Source organism: Elephas maximus, chromosome 16 (genome assembly GCF_024166365.1).
Source record: "Elephas maximus indicus isolate mEleMax1 chromosome 16, mEleMax1 primary haplotype, whole genome shotgun sequence".
Lineage (NCBI taxonomy): Eukaryota > Metazoa > Chordata > Mammalia > Proboscidea > Elephantidae > Elephas > Elephas maximus.
Window position 1 is genome coordinate 11,208,946 of NC_064834.1, and position 24,474 is coordinate 11,233,419.

General features: G+C 41.5%; 1 protein-coding gene across 15 annotated transcripts in view; it reads right to left on the reverse strand.

Annotated features, from left to right (window-relative positions):
- Positions 1-24,474, reverse strand: part of LRMDA (leucine rich melanocyte differentiation associated) — a 1,313,836-nt gene that overhangs the window by 434,600 nt on the left and 854,762 nt on the right. The window lies entirely within an intron of this gene.

Sequence of the window (24,474 nt, forward strand, 5' to 3'; positions counted from 1 at the left end):
CCATCAACAAGCAGCCAAACCCCAAGTGAGTCACACTGAGAACAAAGCTGCAACTGTCTCTCTTTGATATGGTTACAGGGAGATGCTGACCGAGCTGCCATTTATGTTCCAATAATGTCACTATTGTCACAAGAAGCTCACATTTTACTGATGTTCACATAATTTCTCGTGTATGTATTTGGGACCAGGGAACTGTGTTTTGGTCTTCTCTGAACTTTTTATAAAACTAAAAATTGGCATTATAATGACACAACTAGGAACATGATTTACTTTGGGAGTGGTAGTTCATTTATGGGTGTGTGTATGTGTGTGTATCTTCCCCCTTTCACTCTCTCATTTAAAAAATAATACCATTATCCATAATTTTCCTAACAACCAACAAAGTAGGTATTATAATCTACATTTTCTAGATAAGTAAGTACCTGAGGGTCAAGAGGTTTGTTAAATAAATTGCCCAGATTCACAGGACTAGTAAATGGTAGATCCAGGATTGGAATCCAGGCCTGCTTGTCTGACTCCGTCAGTAATCTTGTCCTTCTGTCTCTTTCTTCTCTCCTTCCCCCCCCCCGCCTTTCTTTCTCCCACCCATTCACCTACCTACCTTGCAAACAAACAAAAACTCTGTCCTAATAAAAAGCAGTTTCTTAAAAACACCTTCCTATACTGATTCAATCCTATCCCAGAGCAAACACCACAACACTCAACACACCAGAGTAAGTACACGCTAACAACACTTGCAGGATTGACTAACATTTTGATTATTGGCTTGAACTCTAGAAAAACCACATGTAATTGGCAGGAGCGAACTGTCAGCTGGGGTTACTCAGAAGTAAAGTCAAAGAAATAGTGAACAAAAACTGTAAATTTAGTTATTGAAAAATATTGTTTTACACCCTGATATAAAAATGTAGCTCTGTGAAGCCTGAGCTAAAGCTCAATGGTATTTAAAAACAACACTTGCTGAATCTGATTTTCTTTCTGCTACATTCACTGAGAAGGATCAGTAATAACAATGGCCCTTTTTTGCTTAAATTTTCTAAAGCATCAGTTCTAGTCCCATGTCATCCCTCTCCATCTTCCTCTGTCCTATTAAAAGACAGAGCAAGAAGGCCAGCTGGACACTTGTAGGCCCTTGGCCTAGTCAGTGACCCTTCTGTCCCTCATCATTTGTTTGATGCATTTTAGTTTGACTCTCTTGGACTGTGTCTATGTATTGCCAGAAGAGTCTGATAGGAAAACAAAAAAAAAGTCATATGTAAAGCTATTTGCCAAGATGACTCCAAATAATTGATTTCACAAGTTTCTTTTTTATTTGCTTGTTTCTTAGAACTGTCCAAACTGATGACAGTGTAGACATTTCCCATGTGAAGAAGGAAGGCTTGCTTCAACACATGACCAGCATTCTCATTTCCCACTGGCAAATGGATCTTGGCTCCCCTGCTACACTGCGATCACGATGAATTACACGTATCATTCACAATCAGGAAAACTGCTCAAGTACGACAGTAAGGCTTCTGCCAAAGTTGAAACTCATTAAGAGCCATGATTTTGGCTGAGCACATAGCTGTTTTGAACTCTTTTATTTCTGTATTATTGCTCATTCACTTGAAGAGAAATACATGAGTCAGAGACAAGATCTTTCCTTTTTACGTTTCTCCAATTTATCTTCCTTGACATAATAAATTTCTCAAGCCAAAGAGCTGAGTGTTGTCTTGTTTTCCTCTGTTTTTCCATTATCTCAGTTATCTCTCATTTATTTCTTAGTCTTTTATCTCAACAGTTTTTCAGGACATCCTAAAGTTGGAATGAGCAAACTCCCCTGTGTGGTTGCTTACCAATGTCTCAGGGCTCCAAGCTCTCAATCATACAGCTTTGTTGCTTTGGCATTTTGGGGAGGAAAACAAAATCCTGGTTATACCTTGATTGGAACCGATGGATCAACTGTGGACTACTTTTGGTATATAAAAATTACTCTTTGCATGACACTTTCTCAAGTAAGAAAACAATTTTGAGCAAAGCCAGCTTTTCTATCCTTGCTTACTTTGAACAACGAAGGTAGTCCAACCAACCGTGGTCTCAGGGGACTGTGGTGCGATACACTGCTTTTATATGGCTTTTCTCTCCATGGTATTGTAACGCACCTAAGTGATTCGGTACCATTGAATCAGTTCTGACACATAGTGACCCTATGCACAAGAGAATGAAACACTGCCTGGTCCTGTACCACCCTCACAACGTTTTTTATACTTGAGCCCATTGTTGCAGCCACTGTGTCAGTTCTTGTCATTGAGGGTCTCCTCTCTTTCACTGATCCTCTACTTTACTGAGCATGATACCTTTCTTCAGGGACTGGTCCCTCCTGATAACATGTTCAAAGTATGTGAGACGAAGTTTCGCCATCCTTGCTTCTAAGGAGCATTCTGGCTGTACTTCTAAGACAGATTTGTTCATTCTTCTGGCAGTCCCTGGCATATTCAATATTTTTCGCCAATACCATAATTCAAAGGCATCAGTTCTTCCGTCTTCCTTATTCATTGTCCAGCTTTCACATGCTTAAAAACACCATGGCTTGGGTCAGGCCCACCTTAGTCTTTAAAGTGATATCTTTGCATTTTAACACTTTAAAGAGACCTTTGGCAGCAGATTTACTCAATGCGATGCATCGTTTGATTTCTTTGACTGCTGCTTCCATGGGATTTGATTGTGGATCCAAGTAAAACGAAATCCTTGACAACATCAATCTTTCCTTCATTTATCATGATGTTGCTCATTGGTCCAGTTGTGAGAATTTTTGTTTTCTCTATGTTGAGACACGTGGAGGATTTAAAACTGTGCCATTCATCAATTTGAAATATACATTAGAAAAACTTTGTTTCCTTCCACTATCACCTTTGGAAAATGAGATCTAGGTTTTTATTTCCTGATGTGGAAAACGAACCATCTTCTCATTGGGCCTAAATTTACTTTGATCCAATTTCAAAGAAGAGTCACCCAACATAGTGTTTCAAGGTTTAGTGAATAAATCCCTTTTCAACCTGGACACTACACAGAGGTTTAAACAGATCTTGATCATAACACCTCAGTCTTCTCCTTTCCAGACCAAAGACTCCCAGCTATGTCAGTTCAGTTCAACCAATATTAACTGAGCACCAGTTATGTGTCAAGCTCTCCACCATGCACCAAACCCAGGTATGACTCCATTACATTTCCTGCCCCTAAGAGTGTCTAACCCGGCAGGGAAAGCCATGCAGTGGGGTTTGTAAAATGACAAACACCTCTTCAGCGTACAGAAAGTATACATTAGAGGAAATCTAATATTACCTATTCTCTTATGAATGTCTCATCATTCCAATAATCACTTCAGTTGACTCATCTAAGCCTAATGCTGTGTCATTTCAAGATATCATGACCCTCAAGTCCACATCTGGCATTCCATGCCATGCCAATGCTGTCATAAAGAGTCTAAATGGATCACCCTGATCCCTCCTCTAATACCATAAATCAAGAATAAAGTTCAGGCCTTCAGGCCTGGCATTGGCCTCTGTATGCTGGTCAAGACCACTTGCTTTTCATCAATTCTTCTGCTTGTCCGTGCCCATCAGAAAAGTATGCTACAGAGCTGATCTGGCTGCTAAAGGAGGAAGGGTCAGAAGTCAGAGGCCCCCCAGGCCATCCTCTTTTCCTGTATTTTATGACAGTGCTTGGAAAGTACAATGGAGGAGGTAACGAAATCTCCCTCAAAATCTTCAGTTGGGTCTAATACATAAAGGATCATAGAAGAGAAATGAAATGCATAACTACTGAGTGCCCATCACCTGTGAGCTTGCTGTAAGCTATCAGAGCCCAAAGAGATACCCACCAGGGTTTCTGACCCCTTGGAGAGGGCTGGTTGCTCTGCTTCCAAAAGAGGAGCAACTTGGAAAAGAAGCTAAAAGGGCTCATTAACCCAAAGACAATAGCACTGACAGTTTCAATTAGCCAGAGGCTATCAGCCTTGGACATGTACATCAAATAAATTCTCTCTTCTTGACTGTGTTTGAGTTACTTTCTTCTAGCACAGATGAAGAAAGTGTTGTTGTTGTTTTCTCTTTCTCTCTCTCTCTCTTAAAGTCTTTTCAGATGAGCCACATCCAACACCAGTCACTTTTTTATTTTAAGAATTCAGTTCTATATTAGACTTGGCTTTTGATCATCCTTCAGTTGCTGTAATTGGACCATTTAGTTAGATTATAAGGTACTTGAGAGCAGAGACATTTCCTATTTCTAAGCAATTTTAAGACTCCATAGTCATAGCACTGTTCACACCTGGAGGGTGATAGAAACTTGCTAAATGTAATAGGATATGCTGGCTTATGCTTCAGTAACAAGAAATCCCAAAATCTGAGTACCCCAACATGACAAACATTTAATACCTTAAACAATGTCATTTGCGGGTCCAAGTGAGCAAAAGTGATTTGTACAACTTCCAGCAGAGCTCTTAAAGGGAGTGAACATGCTTTCACCTTCTTTTCCCATTTGGCTGACTGTAATACAGCCATGCGGGAAGTGAGACTTCTGTAGGCAACACTGTAGGTAGGGTACAGCAACAAACTAGAAGGACCTGGGTCCCAGACGCAATGGAGCCACTACACCAGTCTTGCTTACATCGTACTGTAACATGAGGGAAAAATGAAGCTCTATCTTGTTGATGCCTAATGTGTATTCTGGTTAATCCCATGTATCAGAATCTGTTATGTACCAGGAACTTTAAGTCAGGCAAAATTCTTGACCAGAATAGCACATTCCTAAGCTTTTGGAAAGGACAATGTTGGTATCACAGACTATATTCCTAAGAATTTCTCCAGGCAGCCTAAGATGATATCTTCTCTATATAGCATGTGAGACTTTGGGGCATGATAAAGTCCCAACTTCTGCCCTATTCTCCACTTGTCTCATTGAGGACTTTGGCTCCTTCCATTGCAAGTCATTTCCTTCTATTGCTTATTCTAGAAGACACAGAGGCTGATTATGGTATTGTTTGGTACAGGAGACTCTAATTGCTATACTGAATCTTGTATATATGGAACTTATTTTCCAATTCCAAATGGTGATGTTTTTCTGATATATACTCTAACACACAGTTTGAATGCAGAACAATATCTGGGACCAGGACTATCAAAGACATACGTTTACTTTAGCAAAGCTTGTCAGTTTGCCCCCTGCTACATAAGTATTAGATAGGATGTACTAGCAAAAGAAGTCAGGGCTAGTCATCAAGCAGAACAAGAGAGAAATGGCCAGAACCAATGGTTTAGAAAAGGAAGGAGTTATATCCAGTGAGCAGTTTAATGAAAAAAGCAGCAGACACAACAGGCCTGACAGACGAAAAAGTTTCCAGGAAAGGAATGGCACATATGTGATACCCATGCTGCCTATCTCTCTTTCCATGTGGGTGTCGATGTCATTAATCAATCACACTGACATCAGAGAAAGCGCAGTCAGACATCTAAATACAACAGTCCGTGTAGCGACTTTCAAATAGTTGAGGTTAGGATGCAAGTTAAGGCCTATGTGCCAGTTGAGCCTTAAAATAGTGACATTAATGAATAGGAGTGATGACTGTGACTGTTCTAGATACAGGCAGCACTGAGTCCCTGTTGCCACTATGTGGTCCCAGAAGTACTGTCCTGATGGGGAGAATGGCACTGATCCCAGAATGACCTCACATTTTAGTGAACTGACTGTTATATGATTTAAACTCTTAGATAATCAGAATAAGAAAGGAATTAAATTTACCTTATAATGATCAGGTTAAAAAAAAAAAAGTCTTAGGCTGGGTTATCTAGAGAAGCAAAACCAGTAAGTGTATAAATATATATATAGTGAGAGAGAGAGAAATTTATGTAAAGGAAATGGCTCATGCAGTCGTAGAGGCTGGAATGTCCCAAGTCTGTGGGTCAGGATAGAGGCTTCTTCTGATTCACATAGCCACAGGGGCTGACAAACCCAAGACCGCCGGCAGGTCAGAGAGCAGGGCTCTTGCTCACAGACTTGCAAAGACTGATGAATCCTAAGCTCGGCAGGCAAGACCACAGCTAAGCTGCCAGCTCTAGTCCCAAAAACAGGAGGTCAGACCAACTGGAGCCAGCTGCAGAAACTAGCATGAGCAAAAAGCCCCCCATGTCCATTCATATTCGATACAGGCCACATACCCAAGGAAACTCCCTTTCAACTTACTGGCTACTCACAGCAGCTCCCATCACGGGGGTGAGTCCATCAACAGTGAAGTGATTACATTATACCAACATTACACCAAAACACTGAGAATCATACCCCAGCCAAATTGGCACACAATCTTAACCATCATACACACAATCCTTTTAAAACTGGAAATAAGATGAGAATGCCCACTCTAGTGTTCTCAACAAATGGTACTAGGACAACAGGATACCATGTGCAAAAGAATGAATTTGCACCCCTACCTCACACAATACATAAAAATTAACTCAAAATGAATCAGAGGCCTAAATTAAGCATTAAAACTATAAAAATATTGAAGGATACTGTGATCATTAAGGTTGTGTGTCCACTTGGTGGGCCATGATTTTCAGTGGTTTGGCACTTATGATGTAGTTTGGTGGTTGTAAAATGATGTAATCATCGCCATGATGAGATCTGATATGATGTGATCACCTCCATGATGGGATCTGCTGTGAGTGAGTAGCCAATCAGTTGAAAAGGAGTCTCCTTGGAGGTGTGGCCTGCATCCAATAAATGTAGACTTTTGGCAAAACTCTCTGGCTTTTGCTCTGCTCTGGATCCTGCATCCGCTCATCAGCATCTGACCTCCAGTTCTTAGGTCTTGGGCCAACCGCCTGCTGTCTTGCCTGCTGATCTTGGATTCATCAGCCTTTGTAGTCTTGAGCCAGCAGCCTGCTGTGTGACCTATGGATCTTGGGTTTGTCAGCCCCTACAGCTATGCGAGTCAGGAGAAGCCTCCAGCCTGATGCCTGACACCTGACCCACAGACTTGGGACTTGACTGCCTCTAGAACCGTGTGAGCCATTTCCTTGAGAAAAATCTTTATCTGCTCTAGAGAACCCAGTCTAGGACATTTGGTCCAAGAGTTGTTCTAGAGAAATAAAATTATAAGGATGAGTTTTCTTAATTGTTTCTCAAGTCTGGTTAGTCTTAAAGATGTTCATGATTCTGCTTCCAATAGTAAAGAGGGCACTGCTAATCCATGGTGTGACCTGTCAATAGAAACACACAAAATATCACTACAAATATATCAGGTATCAGTGAGAGGCAAGGCTCTGGAAGATCGCCATGTTTAATACCTTTCTACAACTTTGTCCTAATGAGAAGTATAAAGAATCCGGTTGGTTGGTCCTACTTTGCTAGACAAAGTGGTGAAAGAAAGACCTGAGCTCAGGGCTTCAGAGTCAAAGTTCAAGCACAGCATAAACGAACTCAAAGTTCCCACTTGTGCCTTGAAAGAAAGCCTTATTTCTTGTAGAGTTGATATTACAAAAAACAAAAAAAAACAGAGTCTTATCATAAAAAAAAAAAAAAAAAAAAGTAGCTAAATTACAATGTCAATTGAATTTTCATCCTTGAGTGGTGTTTGAATTTAAAGTGAGAAAATTGACTGGGAAGAAATGATTCTGAAACTTGGGATGGGACATATGGGTAGATAATCAGGAAGCTGGGAACACTGAGCCCCTAAATTCCATCGAATCACTCCTGCAAACAGGAACACCTCTCTCACTCCCATTTGAAGAGATTATGCCAACTTTGTATGCTAAGCCACCCTCCCCAGTAAAACCATTAGCTCCTCCATCCCCATCTGAAGAGATTAACTCAGTTTGTGTCTGAAGAGCTTTTGACTGAGTCATTGCCTGAGGCATCACCTGAGGCAGATGCCTTGAGACAATGCTGACTGTTCACAAAACACATCCCCACCACCCATTTTGGCTTCTGGACCTATAACTAGACTTAAGTCCCAGAGAGCCTCCAAAGGTGAAATACAAAGTGTGACCCAGGAGGAGGTACGCTACACTCCAGAAGAACTGCTTGACTTTTCTAATATGTACAGATAGAAACCTGGGGAATATGTGTGGAAATGGCTATTAAGGGTGTGGGATAATGGTGCAAGCAACATAAAGACGGATCAGTCTGAGTTTATTGATATGGGTCCACTAAGCACAGTTTTTTCACTCAATGTTTCAGCGCAAGAAGTTAGGAAAGGATCTAATAGTTTATTTGGTTGGTTCACTGAAGCATGGATTAAGTGGTAGCCTACACTTTTTTTTTACACTAAATCAAGCTGAAGTATCAGACCTGCCGTGGCACATTTTAGAAGAAGGTATCCAAAGTCTTAGGGAAATTGGCATGTTAGAGGGGACTTTTCAGGTTAGACCCACAAACCCATACATGGAGTACCCAGAGGACACACCTTTTACTAAAATGCTAAGGAACAAATTCGTGAAGGGAGGCCCAGCATCCTTGAAGTCTGCTGTAATTGCTATTTTATGTAAGTCAGATTTGACAGTGGGAACTGTCCTAACTGAACTAAGACACTTAACTAGCGTGAGGTTGATTGAACCCCGAGGTGTAGGGGCCAAGTGGCAGTATTCAATCAACAAAGACAAGGCGGGTGCGGTTACGGTAATGGAGAGTGGAGTCAAACCAGTAATCAGAATAGTCTGACTCACGAGGACTTACGGCATTGGCTACTTAGCCATTGTGTCCCTAGGAGTGAAACAGATAGGAAATCTACTAAATATTGATTTGATCTATACAAGCAGATAAATTCTAGGTCAAGCGAACAGCAGTCTAACCCGAATTGCCAGAATAGACAGTCACAGCCCCTCAAACAATTCCCAGACTTGAGCAAGTTTACAGACTCATAACCCCTTGAATGAAGGGGAGGTTGGGTCTCCCTGAGAAACGACTCCACTATACTGCCAAAAATTTATGCTGTTAATTTTTCTCCTAGCCTTCCCCAAAGGGAGCTATGGCCTTTTATAAGAGTGACAGTTTGTTGGGGAAAAGGAAATAATTAGACTTTGGGGGGACTACTGGATACCACCTCTGAACTGACACTCATTCTAGGAGACCCAAAACATCACTGTGGTCCACCAGTCAGAGTGGGGGCATATGGAGTCTTAGCTCATGTCCACCTCACGGTAGGTGCAATGGGTCCCAAACCCATCCTGTAGTGATCTCTGTTCCAGAATGCATAACTGGAATAGATATACTCATTAACTGGCAGGACCCCCATACTGGATCCCTGAAAAGTGAAGCAAGGGCTATTATGACAGGAAAAGCAAAGTAGAAGCTATTAGAACTTCCCCTACCCAAACCAAACCCACTTCCACTGAGTCAATTTCAACTCATAGCAACCCTACAGGACACAGTAGAACTGCCCCCATAGAATTTCCAAGGCTGTAAATCTTTATGGAAGCAGATTGCCACACCTTTCTCCTGTGGAATGATTGGTGGGTTTGAACTACTGACCTTTCGGTTAGCAGCTGAGCATTTTAACCATTGCACCACCAAGACACCTAAGAAAATAGTAAACCAGAAGTCATACTTCATTCCTGGAGGGATTGCAGAGATTACTGCTATCATCAGGGACTTGAAGGATGCCAGGGTGCTGATTCCCATCACATCCCCATTCCAATCACCAACTTGGCCCGTGCAAAAAACAGATGGATCTTGGAGAATGACAGTGGATTATTTAAAGCTTAATCAGGTGGTGACTCCAATTGCAGCTGCTGTTCCAGAGATATTTCATTGCTTGAGCAAATTAATGCATCTCCTGGTACGTGGTATGCAGCTACTTCTCTGGCTAATGCCTTTTTCTTCATACTTGTTTTGAAGGACCACCAGAAGCAGTATGCCTTCAGCTGGCAAGGCCAACAATATATCTTCAGTGTCCTACCTCAAGGCTATATCAACTTTCTGGCCCTATGTCATAATTTAGTCCACAGGGACTTTGATCACCTTTTCGTTCTACAAAATATTACGCTTGTCCATTACATTGATGACATTATGCTGACTGGACCTAGCAACAAAGAAGTGTCAATGATCCTGAACTTACTGGTAAAACACTTGCATGCCAGAGGGTAGGAAGTTAATCCAACAAAAATTCAAGTGCTTTCCACCTCTGTGAAATTTCTAGGGTTTCAGTGGTGTCGGGCATGTTGAGATACTCCTTCTAAAGTGAAGGGTAAGTGATTGCATCTGGCGTTTCACACAACTGAAAAGAAGGCACAATGACTAGTGGGCCTCTTTGGATTTTGGAGGTAACATATCCCTTGTTGGGCATGCTACTCTAGTCTACTTATCAAGTGACTCAAAAAGCTCCTAGCTTTGAGTGAGGCCCAGAACAAAAGAAGGCTCTGCAACAGGTTCAGGCTGCCATGCAAGTGGCTCTGCCACTTGGGCCATATGATTTAGTTGATCCAATGGTGCTTGAAGTGTCAATGGCAGATATTGATGCTGTTTGGAGTCTTTGGCAGGTCCCTAATGGTGAATCACAGTGCAGGCCCTTAGGAATTGGGAGCAAAGTGCTGCCATCCTCTGCAGTTAACTATTCTCCTTTTGAGAAGCAGCTTTTGGCTTATTATTGGGTCTTGGTAGAAACTGAATGCTTAACCATGGTTCACCAAGTCAGCAGGTGGCCCGAGCTGCCCTTCATGAACTAGGTGTTGTCTGACGCACAGAGCCATAAATCTGGACATGCACAGTAGCATTCCATTATTAACTGGAAGTGGTACATATGAGATTGGGCCTGAGCATATCCTGAAGACACAAGTAAGTTTTATGAGGAAGTAGCCCAAATGCCCATGGTCTCCACTCCTGTAAACTTACCTTACATCTCACAGTCTACACCTATGGACTTATGGGGAGTTCCTTATGATCAGTTGATGAGGAAAAGAAAATTCATGCCTGGTTTAAAGATGGTTCTGTGCAATATGCAGACAACATTTGAAGTGGACAGCAGCAGCACTACAGCTCCTTTTTGGGACCTCCCTGAAGGACAGTGGGGAAGGGAAATCCTCCGAATGGGCAGAGCTTTGATCAGTGCACCTGGTTGTTCACTTTGCTTGTAAGGAGAAAAGGTTAGATATGGGATTGTATACTGATTCATGGGCTGTGGCCAATAGTTTGGCTGAATGGTCAGGGACATGGAAGGAACATGATTAGAGAACTGGAGACAAGGAAGTATGGGGAAGAGGTATGTTGATAGGCCTCTCTGAGTGGGCTGAAGAAGTAAAGATACTTGTGTCTCACATGAGTGCCCACCAAAGGCTGACCTCAGCAGAGGAGGATTTTAATAGTCAAATGGATAAGATGGTACATTCTGTGGAAACCAGTTATCCTCTTTCTCCATCACTCCTATTATTTCCCAATGGACTCATGAACAAAGTGGTCTTGGTGGCAGAGATGGAGGTTATACATGGGCCCAGCAACATGGACTTTTATTCACCAAGGGCAACTTGGCTATAACCATTGCTGAGTGCCCAATCTGCCAGCAGTAGAGGCCAACACTTAGTCCCCGATATGGCACCATTTCTCAAAGTGATCAGCCAGCAACCTACTGGCAGGTTAATTACATTGGACCACTTCCATTATGGAAAGGGAAGTGTTTTGTTCTTACTGGAATAGACACTTACTCTGCATACAGATTTGCCTTCCCTGCATGCAATGGTTCTGCCAAAACTACTATTCATGGACTTACAGAATGCCTAATCCACCATCATGATATCCCACACAGCATCACCTCAGATCAAGGGACTCATTTTCGCAGCAAATGAAGTGCAGCAATGGGCACATGCTCATGGAATTCACTGGTCTTAGCATGTTCCCCATCACCCTGAAGCAGCTGGCTTGATAGAACAATGGAATGCCTTCTTAAGACACAATTATAGTGCCAACTAGGTGGCAATCCCTTGCAGGGTTGGGGCAATGTTCTCTAGGAGGCTGCACATTCTCTAAACCAGTGTCCAATATATGGTGCTGTTTCTACCACAGTCAGGATTCATGGGTCCAGGAATCAAAGGGTGGAAATGGGAGTGGCACCATTCACCATTACCCCTAGTGACCCCACTTGCAAAATTTTTGCTTCCTTTCCCTACAACTCTATGCTCTGAGGGTCTACAGGTCTTAGTTCCTAAGGGAGGAATGCTCCCAACTGAAGAAACATCATTGATTCCAGTGAAATGGAAGTTAAGAAGCCACCTGGCTACTTTAGGCTTCTTATGCCTCTGGTTCAACAGGCAAAGGAGGGAGTTACCATATTGGCTGATGTGATTGATCCTGATTACCAAAAGGAAATAGGACTGATATTACATAATGGAGGTAAAGAAGAGTATGTCTGGAATGCAGGTGATCCCTTAAGAGCATTTCCTAGTACTACCATGCCCTGTGATTAAAGTCAATGGAAAGCTACAGCAACCCAATTCTGACATGACTACTAACTGGTCCAGACCCTTCAGGAATGAAGGTTTGGGTCACCCCACTAGGCAAAGAACCACAACCAGCTGAGATGCTTGCAGGGGGCAAAGGGAATACGGACTGGGCAGTGGAAGAAGGTAGTTCTAAATACTAGTTACAACCATGTGACCAGTTGCAGAAATGAGGATTGTGATTGTTTAAGTATTTCTTCCTTGTATGTGTGCTTCAAATATTTCTGTTTTCTTCACTTATAAAATAAGACGTTAACAGGGCAAGTGCATTTTCGGTTGTGCGTGTGTTAGTTGTACAATGTTAGGCGCAAGTATGATTTTATAACTACCTTCATTCAGGTATTATATATGGTTTAAAGAGATATGTACAGATGCCAAGTTGACAAGGGGTGAACTGCCACCGGGGTGTATTTTTTGTTGTTGTTAGGTGCCATTGAGTCAGTTCTGACTCATAGAGACCCTATGCACAACAGAACCAGATTGCCCAGTCCTGCGCCATCCTCACAATTGTTGCTATGCTTGAGCCCACTGTTGCAGCCACTGTGTCAATCCATCTCGTTGAAGGTCTTCCTCTTTTTCACTGATCCTCTACTTTACCAAGCATGATGTCCTTCTCCGGGGACTGATCCCTCCTGATAACATGTCCAAAATATGTGAGACATAGTCTCACCGTCCTTGCTTCTAAGGAGCATTCTGGCTGTACTTCTTCCAAGACAGATTTGTTCGTTTTTTTGGCCATCCATAGTATATTCAATATTCTTCACCAGCACCACAATTTAAAGGTGTCAATTCTTCCTCAATCTTCCTTATTCACTGTCCAGCTTTCGCATGCATATGAGGCAATTGAAAACACCGTGGGTTGGGTCAGGAGCACCTTAGTCCTCAAGGTGAAGTCTTTGCTTTTCGACACTTTAAAGAGATCTTTTGCAGCAGATTTGCCCAATACAATGTGTCTTTTGATTTCCTGACTTCCGCTTCCAAGGGTGTTGATTGTGGATCCAAGTAAAACGAAATCCTTGACAACCTCAGTCTTTTCTCCATTTATCATGATGTTGCTTATCTGTCCAGTTGTGAGGATTTTTATTTTCTTTATGTTGAGGTGTAATTCATACAGAAGGCTGTGGTCTTTGATTTTCATCAATAAGTGCTTCAAGTCCTCTTTACTTTCAGCAAGCAAGGTTGTGTCATCTGCATAACACAGGTTGTTAATGAGTCATCCTCTAACCCTGATGTCCTGTTCTTATTCATATAGTCCAGTTTCTCTGATTATTTGCTCAGCATACAGGTTGAATAGGTATGATGAAAGTATATAACCCTGATGCACATGTTTCCTGACTTTAAACCACATGGTACCCCTCGTTCTGTTTGAATGACTGCCTGTTGATCCGTGTATAGATCCCTCGTGAGCACAATTAAGTGTTCTGGAATTCCTATTCTCTGCAACGTTATCTATAATTTGTTATGATCCACACAGTCAAATGCCTTAGCACAGTCAATAAAACACAGGTAAACATCCTTCTGGTAGTCCCTGCTTTCAGCCAGGATCCATCTAAAATCAGCAATGATATCACTGGCTCCATGTCCTTTTCCAAATCGGGCTTGAATTTCTGGCAGTTCCCTGTCAATATACTGCTGCAGCACTTTTGAATGCTCTTCAGGAAAATTTTGCTTGCATGTGATATTAATGATATTGTTCTATAATTTCCACATTCAGCTGTACCACCTTTTTTGGGAATAGGCATAAATACAGAGCTCTTCCAGTCACTTGGCCAGATGGCTGTCTTCCAAATTTCTTGACATAGACAAGTAACCACTTTCAGTGCTGCATCCCTTTGTTGAAACATCTCAGTTGGTATTCCATCAATTCCAGGAGCCTTGTTTTTTGCCAGTGCCTTCAGTGCATCTTGGACTTCTTCCTCTAGTACCATCAGTTCCTGATCATATGTTACCTCCTGAAAAGGCTGAATGTCGACCAATTCTTTTTGGTATAGTGACTCTGTGTATTCCTTCCAACTTCTTTTGATGTTTCCTGCGTTGTTTAATATTTTCCCCATGGAATCCTTCGGTATTGCGACTTGAGGCTTGAGTTTTTTCATCAGTTCTTTTAGCTTGAGAATCACCGGTTTCTATCTCCAGGTCTTTGCACGTGTCATCATACACCTTACTTTGCCTTCTTGAGCCGTCCCCTGAAATCTTCTGTTCAGTTCTTTAACTTCATCATATTTTCCTTTTGGTTTAGCTACTCGAAGTCCAAGAACAAGTTTCAGAGTCTCTTCTGACATCCATTTAGGCCTTTTCTTTCTTTCCCGTCTTTTTAATGACCTCTTGTTTTCTTCAAGTATGATGTCCTTGATGTCATCCCACAACTCGTCTGGTCTTCAGTCATTAGTATTTAGTGTCTCAAATCTATTCTTGAGATGGTCTCTAAATTCAGGTGGGATATACTCGAGGTCATAGTTTGGCTCTCATGAACTTGTCCTAATTTTCTTCAGTTTCAAGTTGAACTTGCCTATGAGTAATTGATGGTCTGATCTGCAGTCAGCCCCTGGCCTTGTTCTGACTAATGATATTGAGCTTTTCCACCATTTCTTTCCACAGATGCAGTTGATTTGATTCCTGTCTATTCCATGTACTTTGGCAGTCACATAATGATGTAATCACCTCCATGATGAGATCTGATACAAATGAGATCATCTCCATGATGGATCTGCTGTGAGTAGCCAATCAGTTGAAAGGGAGTTTCCTTAGAGGTGTGGCCTGCATCCAATAAATGTAGACTTTTTGGCAAAGTTTGCTGGCTTTTGGATCATGTGTTCAGCTCATCAGCATATGATCTCCAGTTCTTCAGCTACCTGCCATCTTACCTGCCAACCTTGGATCCATCAGTCTTGACAGCAGTGAGCCAGCAGAATGCTGTGCAACCCATGGGTCTTGAGTTTATCAACCCCTGCAGCTAGCTATGTGAGTCAGGAAGAGCCTGCAGCCTGACACCTGATGCCTGACCCACAGACTTGGGACTTGCAAGCCTCTACAACCATGTGATCCCTTTCCTTGATATAAATCTCTCTCTCTCTGTCTCCAGAGAGAACCCAAGCTGAGAAAGACACATGGGTGTACATCTTCGTGGTGTTAGATTAGGCAACAGTTTCTTAGATATGACACCAAGAGCACAAGCAATCAAAGAAAAAGTAGGTATACTGGACTTCGTCAAAATTTTGAACCATTGTGCCAAGGACACTATGAAGAAAGTGAAAAACTGCCCACAAACTGGGAGAAAATATTTGTAAATCATATATCTGATAAGAGTCTAGTGTCTAGAATATATAAAGAATTTCTACATTCCTACGGAGTGTCAAGTATAGACAAACGCACAGAGGCAGAAAGTACAGTAGTGGTTACCCAGGGCTATAAAGAGGGAAGAATGGGGAGATACAGCTAACAGGTACAGGGTTGTTTTTTTTTTTTTTTTGGAGGAGGGGTGGTGAGTGAAAATATTCTAAAACTTGGTAGTGGTGATAATTGCACAACCCTGTGACTATACTAAAAGGTACCAAATTATACACTTTAAAGAAGTAAATAAATAGGGGTTCATACCATATTTAAAGATGGAAGGATTTCAGTAAAAACATGAATAGGATTTTTAGTGAAATACAAGTTGATTCTGAATTTTATATGAAAGACCAAAGTGCCAGGAAAAGCCAAGACATTCCTAAAGAAGAATCAGGCAGAAAAATTTACTCTAACATATATAAAGACTTTTTATAAAAAGCTATTGTAATTAAGAGTGTCTGATTTTGGTTCAGCAATTATAAACAGACCAAGGAAACAAAATAAATAAATCAGAAACAGACCCATTTATGTATGCAAACTATAACCCAAAAAAAAAAAAAAAAAAAAAAACCCAGTGCCATCGAGTTGATTCCGACTCATAGCGATCCTATAGGACAGAGTAGAACTATCCAGGAGAGTTTCCAAGGAGTGCCTGGTGGATTTGAACTGCTGACCCTTTGGTTAGCAGCCATAGCACTTAACCACTATGCCACCAGGGTTTCCATGCAAACTATAGATACCACAAAGAAGCCACCACAGAACAGTGACGAGAGGAAAAAAACATTCAATAAATATCACAGAGATAAGTCATTGTCCACATGGAAAAATAATGTGCAGGTAAAGGGTAGGCTGGGGTAGGGGCAGTGAGGATATTCTACAAACAAAGCCACAGGTTTTGAGTCATTTTATCTAAAAGTTCAAGTAACAACTCATAGATCCTCTGTGACAGTGACAGAGGGTAGAAGATGAAGCACAAGTCCCAGGAAGATGGGAAACCTTATTGCAATGAGGACATGGTTGATTAGAGAGAAGGCTGAAGTTCTGCTTCTGAGATTAAGGAAAGGCTGGCTGATTACCTCCCTGAGAAAAAAAAGTCTTACACTCAGTCCCTTATTTATTCATTCATCAATAAACATAATCAATTTTTATTGGGCCCTGATAAGTATCAGGAATTATTCTAAGGTGCTAAGTGCTAAGGATGTAGGGGTTTATATTCTAGTAGTCAAAAAGACAATAAATACATAAACAAATAAAATTATTTCACATAATAACAAATACCATGGAGAAAACAAAACCGGGTAATGGAGTAGAGGGTGGCTGGGGATGGTCGTGGGCATAGGGAATTACCTTGGAAAAAGTGGTCAGTGAAGGCATCTCTGAGAAAGTGGTAGAAACAAGTCCTGGGACACTTTGACAAGCTGAAATAACTAAAGAGTTTCCTTCACAAAAGGTCTAATAGCAAAGGAAAACCAGAATGGGAAGAACCAGTACCAATAGCCATGGAATAGATCCCAACTTACGGTGAACCCATGTGTATCAGAGCAGACTGTAGTCTTCAATGGCTGGTTTTTCAAAAACAGATTGATCGATCTTTTTTCTAAGGCACCTCTGCGGGTACTCAGACCTCCAATCTTTCAGTTAGACACCAAGCACAGTAATCTTCTGCATCAGGGTATAAAAGTCATCATGCATTGAATTTTGTTCCTCCCTCCACCAAAAAAAAAAAAAATATATATATATATATATTTATGAGTGTGTGACTGTATGTTGCAATCCTAAACCCTATACCTGTGGATGTAAACCTGTTTAGAAATGAGCTTTTCTTTGTTATGTTAATGAGGCCCTATCAGGGTAGGATGTGTCCTAAACCTAATCACTTCTCAGTTATAAAAAGAATAGATTAGACACAGGGACAAGCCCAAATGGGGGAAGACCGATGCCACATGAAGAGCACAGAGCAACTGAGGAACACCAGGGGTACAGATGCTGAGACAGGATTTTCTCTGGGAACTCACAGAGAGAGCCTTCCTCTTGAGCTGGGGCCCTTAATTTGAACTCCCAGCCTCCTAAACTGTGAGAAAATAAACTTCTGTTCTTGAAAGCCACCACTTGTGGTATTTCACGAGGAAACCACAACAGGAAGTGTCCACTTAAAAAGCTTGAAGAAGCTCACTTGGACCCTGTCTCTGAAGCTGCAATCGCTGCTCGCACCTAGTGAGGTCCAGAGACCACAGCTGAATTTTCCAGAGGCGTGCCCAGGGTGCCTGAATCTGGCTGTCTGGCTGGGTTTTAACGGAGCACCTCTATTAATTATCTGAGCACTGGCATAGCTCCTCTGGCCTCCCAGCCAAATAAAGCCACCCCGGTTGCTGGCCTCAAGCTTTTGAAGGTTAAAACAAAACTGAGCCTCAGTGGATACAGCATTTGGCACTTATCTAAGAGTTTTAATGTCATTTTGCAGTTAATAATTAGCTCTGCCTTGGTCCTCACAAAGGGTGCCACCAAAACAAAAGCGGGCGTTACGTGTGTTCGCTATACTTGCCACCAGTATAAATAGGCAGAGGGATGATTAATGGATGAGGGGGGAATTAAACACAACAGCGAACAAAGACAAAAGGCCCACAGCTCGGCTGCCCATGGACCGAGACAAGTTGTATCCAGAGCCAGGCTTCAGAAAGCGACAAACAAACAAAAAAAAATCCCCTTAATGGACAGGTTGTGAAGACTTCATTTAACCTTGCATTATGACAGCCATAGTGTTTTATTAACAGTCTGACATGTTAAAGGGCCAGGGTCAGCAGAGGCAAAAACATGCGTTGTTGGGGGAGGGGAGGGGTGGCACATTTTTGTGTGGGTGACAGAGCGAAAACAGAGAAAGCCCAAACACGTTAAACAACACCCTTCAGGGCCTCTTTGTGAGGCGAGCCAGAGCCGACATTTTTAAAGAGTTGTTTGGATGTCACACAAAGCAGATGAAGCACCAACACAAATGCCCCAGCTGAAGCTATTTGACAAGGCCAGTCTGCGCCTCAAAATGGCCACAATATAGACTGGGCCAGGACTCAGGGCAGAATGAGAAAGAACTCTGCTCAAAGTCATCTGCCATAAAGGGTACAGAGCTGGGGGCTTTGAGGAGTGATTTGCAGGGTCCTGAGAGATTGTTGCTGGTTGGCAGACTTCACACACTTTTCCCATTAGTTCTAAAGGGAAACTCTTCCTGGGGATACAGCTGTATGTAGCTCCTGTGTTTGGCCAGTTTGGTTCTGAGGGTCTGGGTAAGGATGAGCAGTGGGGAGTAGCAACTGGCCAAGCCATAGAAAGGCAGGGCAATTTGCTGGGCACAGCCCCACCTCTCTCTTTACAACTGTTTTCTCCCTCCTAGGGCTTCCCCACATCAACCAGGTGCCCCATTCCCACAGGCTCTCCTTTCCAACCAGGTGCCTGATGGGAAAGGAACTGATAAATTAATCCCTGTGGAAGATTTAGTTGATAATAAGCTTAGAGGTTCCCCACTCCCTCTGGGTACATTTGCATTTTAATGGAGGACTGACAGACCAAAAGGCCTCCAGAACTAAAGCAACGAAAGAGAAATTGTAGAATTTCAGGCACTGAGGCAGGCCAGAAGGGAGATACTTATGGGCTCCCCGCAGTCACACTACACAACAGGCACACCATGTTGGGTTTTAATTCATCTTTTCTCTGCCCATGTCACTCAGGTGTTAGAAAGATCACATGAGAAAATGGATATCAAATGCTTTAAAAGTAAATGCTTCAATCACTGTGAGAGTTATAACGGAATGATGAAAACATACACCAGGACAGACCCTTAGTGATCAATGCCTTCAATTAACAGATGAGGAGATGGAAGGACAGAAAAATGGCCTGTCTTTGTGTAAGTCACTCAGCCAATCACAGATAAAGCCAGCACCAGGCGTGAAGCATTCAACTTCAAAAGACCAGTTCCTGTCAAGTCGTTTCTGACTCACAGTGATCCCACGTACATCAGAGTAGAATTGTACTCTATACGGTTTTCAGTGGCTGACTTTTTTCTTCTTTTTTTATTGTGCCTTAAGTGAAAGTTTACAGTTCAAGTTAGTTTCTCATACAAAAATTTATACACACTTTGTTATGTGACCTTAGTTGCTCTCCCTATAATGAGACAGCACACTCCCATCCACCCTGGATTTCCTATGTCCATTCAACTAGCTCCTGTCCCCTTTTGCCTTCTTATCTCACCTCTGGACAGCAGCAGCCCATTTAGTCTCATGTATCTACTTGAGCTAAGAAGCACTCTCTTCACAAGTATTATTTTATGTCTTACAGCCTAGTCTAATCTTCATCTGAAGAGCTAACTTCAGGAATGCCTTCAGTTCTGGGCTAACAGAGAGTCTAGGGGCCGTGTCTTCTGGGGTCCCTCCAGTCTCACTCAGTCTGCTCTTTTTACTAGATTTGAGTTCTACGCCCCACTTTTCTCCTGATCTATCAGGGACTCTCCGTTGTGTTCCCTGTCAGGGTGGTCATTGGTGATAGCCGGGCACCATCTACTTCTTCTGGTCTCAGGCTGATGGAGTCTCTGGTTTATGTGGCCCTTTCTGTCTCTTGGGCTCAAATTTTCCTTGTGTCTTTTATTCTCCTTTCTTCCAGGTAGGTTGGGACCAACTGATGTATCTTAGATGGCTGTTCACTAGCTTTTCAGACCCCAGATGTCAGGGGCAAATTTTTTGGAAGTAATTGTCAAGCCTTTCTTCTGAGGTGTCTCTGGGTAGACTTGAACGTCCAACCTTTAGGTTAACAGCAGAGCTAACCAAATGATTAGCAGCAGTAAGTGCTTGCACCACCCAGGTTTTTTCTAGCGCATTGTAAGAAAGACTTTTTCTCCTGTCCTCAGAGCTCGTCCTAATCACATCTTGACTGCTAAAGTGCAGGTGTTCTTGTTTTTTAACTTGTTTTTTCAATAGCTTTAAAGTGAGCTACTGCTTAAGTTTCCTCAAAGGAAATGTGGAATGCCAGTTCTGGAAAAGTCACCTAAGAAATCAAGGAAATTCAATTCAATACACTATGGGATACCCATCTAATTGTTAAATGAGACAAAGTCTGTCAACAAAAAGTGTTGGACAAGACCTGTATCCCAAAATCTCTCCATTTTTTGCTAGTGGGAGTGTAAACTGGGACAACTGTTTGGAAAATGGGTTGTCATTTTCTAGTAAAGTTGAAGGTATACATGTCCAAAGACTCAGCAATTCTATTCCAAGAGAAAGTCTACAGGAGATAGAGATAGCACAGTTCAAAATAATGCAACAATGCTGTAAATAATACAACGTCATCTTCTAGAGATAGATAAATAAATTGTATTTTAACATGATGGAATATTATACAGCATTGAAAATGTATGAACTGAAGCTACAAAAATGAACACAGCCATAACTTACTAATGTGATGTTGACTGATAAAAGCAAATCCCAGTAGAAAATATCCAGCATAATACCCTTTTTTAAATAACATTTTTAAACGACCAAAATTAAGCAATATATTATTTAGGTATCATATGTGAAGGTGGAGCCCTAGGGGCAAAGTGGTTAAGTGTTCAGCTGCTAACCGGAAGGTTGACAGTTTGAATCCACCAGCTGCTCCTTGGAAACCCTATGGGGCAGTGCTACTCTGTCCTTGTAGGATTGCTGTTAGTTAGACTCAATGGCAATGGGTTTATGTAAATGAAGGAGCCATAGTAACACAACCGTTAAGTGCTCTGCTGCTATCCAAAAGGTTGGCAGTTTGAACCCACCCACTGACTCTGCTGGAGAAAGTTGTAACAATCTACTCCCATAAAGATTACAGCCTGCAAAACCCTATGAGGCAGTTCTACTCTGTCATACGGGGTCACTACAAGTTGGAATAGATTCGACAGGACCAAACAACAACAACAACATATGTGTATTTTTATGTATGTGTTGAGACTTTAAAAAATGAAAGGGTATATTAAGCACACTTTCAGTGTAATCAATTGCAGGATAATGATGACCTTGAAAAGGAGGGTATAGAAAGACATGTTATTATCTGTATTCTAGTCCTTGCATTGGTTCACTCACTATATTATTAACATATATAAATGAACACACATAATTAAAGAAAGCCATGCACAGACCAGTTGATAAGTGTATCATAAACCAAGATTATGATTAATTCAATTCCATGCACCTGAGATTCACCAAAAGAAAATAAATCACCAACATTAGGTAAAAGCTAACTCCTGGAGCAGAAAAAGCTGTCTCCCAGTAATGACCTATATGGCATAAATTTCTGCCAGCCCCAGACAGTATCAGGGCCATGGAGAAGATACATCCAGGATACAGACAAGGTGAAAGGTTGAGACAACAATTTCTCCTGAAGCTTGGCCAACTGAGGAATTGGTGTGAGTGAAGAGAAGAACATAGCCAAGGGGACAGCATACACATCAATGATTGAAACAGGAAATCCAGCAGAATTTAGGACAAAGACATAACACTCTGGGCAAAGCAATAAGTTAAAATGAGACAGAAGGAATCAGGGGGAACCAGGCACTGAAGCCAAGCCTGTGGTCAAAAATGCAAACCAAGAGGCAGGGAACATTCTGGTAGCCTTCCATGGAGTCACTCCTTGAGGGTGAAAGGACAAAGGGCCCAAAAGCTGGATATAAATCCAACTGGAAAGAGATTTATGGTAAGATTATAACCTCCAATCCTGGTCACCTTTCTGATTTAATAAGATCTCATTCATTTGAACAACATTAATTTGGAATGGCTGGAATAATCAAGACTGGAATGAAACTGATCTTTGAACTATGAGAATAGTGTTTACTCAGCAAATTACTAGCATGAGACACGTCAGTTGGGGAATATTTAACCTATTCAGAAGTACAAACTTGACATACAGATCTACACTCATTTGCTCTATAACAATTAGTACGTTAATTACAGATGATCTCTAACTAGTCATTAAAAGAGGTCCTCAACCTAGGGATACTGCATTAGTTACTAGTTGATATTACCAGGCATATTATTTCAAAGAAGTAGAACTGTGCTTTGAAAATAATCTTTGTAGTAATTCACTGCTGGCAAAAGGGTGGATTGGCTTAGAACAGATCTTAAACCCTAACCTAGAATTCATGAAGAGGGGCCATTATGTTATCTGTAATATAACACAAACAGAATCAGAATACTGGTATCAGTCATTCCATTTTCAAAATAACATTTGAACTGGAAAAGGCATCCATCTCCCTTCTTAACACTCACCCTAAAAAAACAAACCAAACCCATCACTGTTGAGCTGATTTCAACTCATGGTGACCCCATGTGTTACAGGGCAGAACTTCTTCATGGGGTTTTCTTGGATGTAATTTTTATGAACCAGATCACCAGGCCTTTTGTCCACAGTGCTGCAGCATGGATTTGACCTGCTAACCTTTCAGTTAGTAGCCAGAGCAAACCGTTGGTGCCACTCAGGAACCTCTCGTAACCCCCTACGGGGATTTAAAAGCCTCTGTCTGTTCTCCAGAACCTGATATGGTCTAAGAATGCGTCTCCATCTCAACGACTGACAGAAGGCTAATGCCTGCACTCTTCCTTTACTAAGTCAGATCTCATTGGGTTCCTGAGTGTGTCTCCTCTGTGCGAAGAAAAACACTGTCACAATCAAAACAATTTCAGAAAAATTGGAAGAGTTACGTTCTGCATCAATAACATATTTTTTTGAAGCAGGAGAGGAAGGGTCAAGGGGCAGGGGTTAGGGGCAGTTTCATGAGAACTAGACAAACCACAGCTTTAGACGTATCAACGCAGCTAGGTTTAAACATATCACATTTAGAATGATTGACAAGTTCCTATCAAGAGACTTGGAAAATACAGCTACCAAATTAAAAAGTCAGTTCATGCAGAATCCTTGAATCCATAGTGTGTGTGAGCGTGTGTGTGTGTGTGTGTGTGTGTGTGTGTGTGCGCGTCACATGTGAAGGGGAAGGTGGTAAATTAAACAGGGTTCATCATAAAAATTAGTAAATAGGTTAAGTACTAGGAGAATAATATGCAAAAACCATTTTTCCTAAATATGCTTTAGTTGAAATATTAATATGGTAAATGAGACGGCTCTTGCAAGATCATCTGAGTCATTTTTTAGGAAGATCCAGATTTTTCTTTTTAAATTTCCGAACAGCTCTATTACTGTGGGGATGACCCACCCCAAAAAGAATTTTTTTTTTTACAGTTCTTTTAAAGTAAATGTACACTAAAAAAACTAAAAATGTACACTAGAGTGAGTTTAATTGCTTTGAAGTCTAATGTTTTCTTTCTTTGAAATGGTTCGGAAAAGAAGGCACAGAGCTTTTTCTAACTTGGCAGAAAAGGGATACTGCGTGTTTTATCTCTGCTTGCTTTTTGGAGGTGCAGATGAACACACCAAACTTAGGGGCACTGGAGAGATAAGGTTCCCTGACATTGACAATAACTCTTTTATATTGCCAACTGGCTATTCTATATGAAGCATTCAGAGGCAAATATAAAAAAAAAAATGATGTAAAGCCAAAATTATTTCCTTGATACCACTTGTTTTAAACACCTCACCACTAAATAGCTAAAAGTCTCCAAAGTGAATGCATAAACCATATAAAAGCCACAACCATACTTACATAAATTCTTAAGATTAAAGTAATAACTTC